We start from the raw sequence: 7580 nt of genomic DNA on the forward strand, positions 1-7580 counted from the left end.
CTGGCCATGGCAGAACACTGACATTCCTGTCTTGCAGGAAATCACGCACAGAATGAGCAGTATGACTGGTGGCATTGTCATGCTGGAGGGTCATGTCAGGATGAGCCTGCAGGAAGGGTACCACATGAGGGAGGAGGATGTCTTCCCAGTAATGCACAGCGTTGAGATTGCCTGCAATGACAACAAGCTTAGTCCGATGCTGCTGTGACACACCGCCCCAGACCATGACGGACCCTGCACCTCCAAATCGATCATGCTCAAGAGTACAGGCCTCGGTGTAATGCTCATTCCTTCGACAATAAACGCAAATCCGACCAACACCCCTGGGGAGACAAAACCGTGACTCGTCAGTGAAGAACACTTTTTGCCAGTCCTGTCTGGTCCAGCGACGGTGGGTTTGTGCCCATAGGCGACGTTGTTGCCGGTGATGTCTAGTGAGGACCTGCCTTACAACAGGCCTACAAGCCCGAAGTCCAGCCTCTCTCAGCCTATTGCGGACAGTCTGAGCACTGATTGTGCGTTCCTGTTGTAACTCAGGCAATTGTTGCTGCCATCCTGTACCTGTCCCGCAGGTGTGATGTTCGGATGTACCGATCCTGTGTAGATGTTGTTACACGTGGTCTGTCACTGTGAGGACGATCAGCTATCCGTCCTGTCTCCAAGTAGCCCTGTCTTAGGCGTCTCACAGTAGGGACATTGTAATTTATTGCCCTGGCCACATCTGCAGTCCTCATGCCTCCTTGCAGCATGCCTAACTCACGTTCACGCATATGAGAAGGGACCCTGGGCATCTTTCTTTTGGTGTTTTTCATAGTCAGTAGAAAGGTCTCTTTAGTGTCCTACGTTTTCATAACCGTGACCTTAATTGCCTACCGTCTTTAAGCTGTTAGTGTCTTAACGACCGTTCCACAGGTGCATGTTCATGAATTGTTTATGGTTCATTGAACAATCAAGGGAAACAATGTTTAAACCCTTTACAGTGATGATCTGTGAAGTTATTTGGATTTTTACTAATTATCTTTGAAAGACAGGGTCCTGAAAAAGGGACGTTTCTTCTTTTGCTGAGTTTAGATACTGTAGATAGAGTATAAAGATACTGTAGATAGAGTATAAAGATACTGTTGATAGAGTATATAGATACTGTAGATAGAGTATAAAGATACTGTAGATAGAGTATATAGATACTGTAGATAGAGTATAAAGATACTGTTGATAGAGTATATAGATACTGTAGATAGAGTATATAGATACTGTAGATAGAGTATAAAGATACTGTTGATAGAGTATATAGATAGTGTAGATAGAGTATATAGATACTGTAGATAGAGTATAAAGATACTGTTGATAGAGTATATAGATACTGTAGATAGAGTATAAAGATACTGTAGATAGAGTATAAAGATACTGTAGATAGAGTATATAGATACTGTAGATAGAGTATAAAGATACTGTAGATAGAGTATAAAGATACTGTAGATAGAGTATAAAGATACTGTAGATAGAGTATATAGATACTGTAGATAGAGTATAAAGATACTGTAGATAGAGTATATAGATACTGTAGATAGAGTATATAGATACTGTAGATAGAGTATATAGATACTGTAGATAGAGTATATAGATACTGTAGATAGAGTATATAGATACTGTAGATAGAGTATATAGATACTGTAGATAGAGTATATAGATACTGTAGATAGAGTATATAGATACTGTAGATAGAGTATATAGATACTGTAGATAGAGTATATAGATACTGTAGATAGAGTATATAGATACTGTAGATAGAGTATATAGATACTGTAGACAGAGTATAAAGATACTGTAGATAGAGTATAAAGATACTGTAGATAGAGTATATAGATACTGTAGATAGAGTATATAGATACTGTAGATAGAGTATAAAGATACTGTAGATAGAGTATAAAGATACTGTAGATAGAGTATATAGATACTGTAGATAGAGTATAAAGATACTGTAGATAGAGTATATAGATACTGTAGATAGAGTATAAAGATACTGTAGATAGAGTATAAAGATACTGTAGATAGAGTATAAAGATACTGTAGATAGAGTATAAAGATACTGTAGATAGAGTATATAGATACTGTAGATAGAGTATAAAGATACTGTAGATAGAGTATAAAGATCAAGCTCCAAGTTTTAAAGTCACATGCACAAGGACAGTGAAATGCCTTTCTTGCAAAATCAAAACCCAACAAAGCAATAATCAATAACAAAGTAATACTAAGTAATACCATATTTACAATGTTCAGGGATACTGGAGTGATGGAAGTAGATATGTTTTGCGATAAGGTGACAGGGATACTGGAGTGATGGAGGTAGATATGTATAGGGGTAAGGTGACTAGGCATCAGGATATAAGATGAACAGAGTAGCAGCAGCTTGTATGTGAGTGGGTGTGTGTGTAGAGTCAGTATAAATGTATGTACATATTATGTGTGAGTGAGTGTTTTGTGTGTGTTGTAGTATCAGTGTGTCTCTGTGTGTAGAGCCCTGTGAGTGGGCATAGAGACAAAAATAAAAAGGGCAATGAGCATGCAAGGTCAACTCAGATAGTCTGTGTAGCTATTTTGTTAGCTATTTATCAATCGTATTGCTTGGGGATAGAAGCTGTTAAAGAGCCTGTTGGTGCCAGACTTGATGCACCGCTACCGCTTGCCGTGCAGAAGCAGGGAGAATAGTCTATGGCTTTGGTGGTTGGAGTCTTTAATGATTTTCCAGGCCTTCCTACCACACATCCTGATATAGATGTTCTGGATGGCAGGGAGCTCAGCCCCAGTGATGTACTGGGCTGTCTGCACCACCCTCTGTAGCGCCATGTGATCAAGGGCGGTGCTGTTGCCATACCAGACAGTGATGTAATGGGCTGTCCACATCACCCTCTGTAGCACCATGTGATTGAGGGCGGAGCTGTTGCCATACCAGACAGTGATCCAGGGAGTAAAAATGCTCTCACTGGTACAACTATAGAAGTTTCTGAGGATCTGAGAGCCCATGCCAATATTTTTCAACCTCCTGAGGGGAAGAGGTGCCGCGTGTGTTTGGACCGGCCTGTTGGCTTACTCATAGTTGCTGGTGATCAGGCCTACCACTGTCGTGTGTGGCCCCGCAGTCATGGGTGAACAGGAAGTACAAGAAGGGACTAAGCACACACCCCTGTGAGATCCCTGTGTTGAGGGTCACTGTGGCTAAGGTGATGTTGCCTACCCATACCACCTGTGGGCGGCCCATCAGAAAGTCTAGGATCCAGTTGCTGAGGGAGGTGTTTAGACTCAGGGGGCACAATGCTGTTGAACGCAGAGCTGTAGTCAATGAACAGCAATCTCACATACGTATGTATTCTTCTGTTCTAGGTGGGTGAGGGCAAAGTGGAGAGCAGTTGAGATTGCGTCACACCTCCAGGCTGTGTAAGGGCTATTTGAGAGTGATGAAGTGCTGCATCAGATGACCTGGCCTCCACAAGCACCCGACCTCAACCCAATTGAGATGGTTTGGGATGAGTTGGACCGCAGAGTGAAGGAAAAGCAGCCAACAAGTGATCAGCATAAAATGTAGGAACTCCTTCAAGATTTTGGGAAAAACATTCCTCATGAAGCTGGTTGAGAGAATGCCAAGGGTGTGCAAAGCTGACATTATGTCACGAACCCCGCTTCCTGAGTCTGTGTTTGCCTGTGTTTCTGTCCTGGAGTGTGTTTCCGGTGTCCTGGAACGCACCCTGTCTGGTTGCCGGGCAGATTAGCTTGTTGGGAGATCGATGTTCACCCGCACCTGTATCCCATCAGTAATCTGCACACCTGTCCTGATCATCACCTCTCCCCTTCTAAAGCTCTGACCTGACATCCATTCCCTGCCGGATCGTTAGCCATGAACAGTATGTTGTGCCATAGTATCAGCCTCAAGTTGGATAGAATTTGTTTTGTTGTTTTGTACGTCTTGCTTGCCTTCAACTTACCTCCGTTTGTTCTGTCTTCAGTTACTCACCCGGATCATTTACCCCATTCCCGCCTGGTCATCGGAGGATTCCGCTTCCCCATTGGATCCACCTATTTACTCCCATCAACTCACCACCGCTGCCCGCTACGCCACCTGGATGTATCTACCCACTCACATTCACTTGTAAATAAATACTCACCTTCTTCCTACTCTCCTTGTCCTGGTCTGCTTCTGGGTTCGATTTTGAAGAAACGTGACACATTAAGGCAAAGGATGGCTGTGTGTTATTTCATAGTTTTGATGTCTTCACTAAAGTTCTACAACGTAGAAAATAGGCTGGCCCTCGCTACATATTCGTTGCCAGATCCACTAGCTCCAGGTCATCTATAAGTCTTTGCTTGGTAATGCTCTGCCTTAACTCAGCTCACTCGTCAAGATAACCAAACTCACCCATAGCACGAGTTACAGCAGGTATATCTCATTGATCATCTCCAAAGCCAACACCTCCTTTGGCCTCCTTCCATTCCAGTTTTCCTCTAACTTTAAATATCATCTATCCGAGCAGCTAACCAATCGCTGCAGCTGTACATAGCCCATCTATAAATAGCCCATCCAATCTACCTACCTCATTCCCATATTGTTTTTATTTACTCTCTGCTCTTTTGCACACCAGTATTTCTACATGCATCTCATCATCTGCACATCTATCACTCCAGTGTAAATTTGCTCAAATTGTAATTACTTGCTACTATGGCCTATTTATTGCCTTACCTCCTCACGCCACTGGCACTCTTGAGTCTTTGCTATGCCGGATTAAGTGATATGACATGCTATTCTATGAAATCATTTCTCTGTAATTAATATTACCTGATTGAACTCATCAGGTAAATGTAATTAACTAGAAAGTCGGGGCACCACAAAATAATGTTTAAAGAGCTGTTATCTTCTGAATAAACCTTTAAAGACCTGGTAATCTTTTACATCAATAGCGGTCAATTCTTAATCGTCACCTTATTCAGTCTCATCTGAAGTCGTAGAGTTCTTGGTTATCTTCACGAACCCTGGCTAACAAGTTGAATCAGCAATACAAAAGTTGGTTTATTTATTTACTAAATACCTAAACAATCACACAGAATTACACATACACAGCATGGGTCATACATTGATTACTAATTATGTCATAAAAGAAAGCATCCCTAGCGGACGGAAGAGATATAACGGCTGGTTGCACAAAGAAAGGGTGTTGGGTTTTGAATGAAAGCGCGGGAAGACTGAGGAACAAAGGAATTTAGTCTCTGATCGGACCTTGTAAAGCTATGATATCGTAAATACAGAATCTTATGCATTCTAAATAACTGCCCATTTGGAAAAGTAAAACGCAATAAATATTTACTCTGAGAGATGCTTCAATAGGTTGGTCTTAGATGGAAGGCCGTGTTGCCCAACAGAGATCTCCCTTGTCCTTTGAAGAATATGTCTTGTGGTAGAACAAGTACGTTGTCGTACCGTCGTTTGTTTGGTAGAAGAGATACTTTGTCCGTCCTTTCCTAGCCCACGTTTACAGCTGCTGCTGCTCACTCAACGGCTAGGAGGTATCACTTATTTAGTGAATAAGAGTTCAAAGTTCATACCAAGTTACCATTCTTTAAGTTCATGCTGAAGTTGGCTTAGTTCTGTAGTTTGATATTAGCCCTTTTAAAGTATGGACCGTCGTCCTCACGCCCTTGGGAACACCAATGTAACATTTCTTGTAAAGGGCTTATATAGGGGTGAGAGAAGGGCGTGTTTCATAGTTCACAACCAATGTCTGTTCACATGGGCGGGGCCACTGAGTTGAGCCTAGTTCACTTATGAAAACCAATTCTCTCATTTAGAAGCTAAAATAACATTTAATCTGTTCACAACTAGTTTCATATTTAAACATTTAAATTGTACAACAATTCCATGTGAATCTGATAACAATCCTCTCCCCCACCAATCCTCCCTCCCCCACCAATACTTATCCCTCTCCCACACCATCACTTCTCTCCCCCTCACCATTCCTCTCTCCCCGTCACCAAACCTCTCTCCCCGTCACCATTCCTCTCTCCTCCTCACCATCACTTCTCTCCCACTCACCAAACCTCTCTCCCCGTCACCAAACCTCTCTCCCCATCACCAAACCTCTCTCCCCCTCACCAAACCTCTCTCCCCCTCACCAATCCTCTCTCCTCCTCACCATCACTTCTCTCCCACTCACCAGTCCTCTCTCCGTCACACAGATCCTCCCTCTCTCTCCAATCCTTTCTTCCCCTCACCAATCCTCTCTCCCCATTACCAGCCCTCTCTCCCTCTCACCAATCATCTCTCCCTCTCCCCAATCCTCTCTCCCCCTCACCATTCCTCTCTCCCCCTCACCAATCCTCTCTCCCCCTCACCAATCCAATTTCCCCTTCACCAATCCTCTCTCCTCCTCACCATCACTTCTCCCCCCCTCACCAATCCTCTCTCCCCCTTTACCAATCCTCTCTCCCCCTCACCAATCCTCTCTCCATTACCAATCCTCTCTCCCAATTACCAGTCATCTCTCCCCATTACCAATCCTCTCTCCCCATTACCAATCCTCTCTTCCCATTACCAGTCCTCTCTCCCCATTACCAGTCCTCTCTCCCTCTCACCAATCCTCTCTTCCCATTACCAGTCCTCTCTTCCCATTAGCAGTCCTCTCTCTTCCTCACCATCACTTCTCTCCCCCTCACCAATCCCCTCTACCCCTTACCAATCCTCTCCTCTCCTCCTTACCATCACCTCTCCCCTCACCAATCCCCTCTATCCCTTACCAATCCTCTCCTCCTCACCATCACCTCTCCCCTCACCAATCCCCTCTATCCCTTACCAATCCTCTCCTCCTCTCCCCTCGCCAATCCCCTCTATCCCTTACCAATCCTCTCCACCTCACCATCACTTCTTCTCCCCTCACCATCACTTCTGTCCCCCACCAATCCTCTCTCTCCCCCACCAATCCTCTCTCTCCCCCACCAATCCTCTCTCTCCCCACCAATCCTCTCTTTCCCTCACCATCACTTCTCTCCCCCCACCAATCCTCTCTCCCCCCATCAATCCTCTCTTCCCCTCACCAATCCTCTCTCCCCCTTTACCAATAGTCTCTCCCCCTCACCAATCCTCTCTCCCCCTTTACCAATCCTCTCTCCCCCTCACCAATCCTCTCTCCCCCTTTACCAATCCTCTCTTCCCCTCACCAATCCTCTCTCCCCCTTTACCAATCCTCTCTCCTCCTTTACCAATCCTCTCTCCCCCTTTACCAATCCTCTCTCCCCCTTTACCAATCCTCTCTCCTCCTTTACCAATCCTCTCTCCCCCTTTACCAATCCTCTCTCCCCCTTTACCAATCCTCTCTCCCCCTCACCAATGAGATATTTTCCTTTTATGCTTTGCAAAAGCAGCCATTAGAGAGCAGGGATGTTGATGGAGAGAAAGATATTTCTGTCTACAGGATTTATTCCAATAAAATTTGTGAGTTATTGTTCTGTAGTTCAATGGGCTTCAAGAGAACAGAGAATGTGTTGAGACTGTTGAAACTAAACATTGAACAAACATATTGATGAAGACTTAGTTTAGAGAA

Source organism: Oncorhynchus kisutch, linkage group LG18 (assembly GCF_002021735.2).
Source record: "Oncorhynchus kisutch isolate 150728-3 linkage group LG18, Okis_V2, whole genome shotgun sequence".
NCBI lineage: Eukaryota > Metazoa > Chordata > Actinopteri > Salmoniformes > Salmonidae > Oncorhynchus > Oncorhynchus kisutch.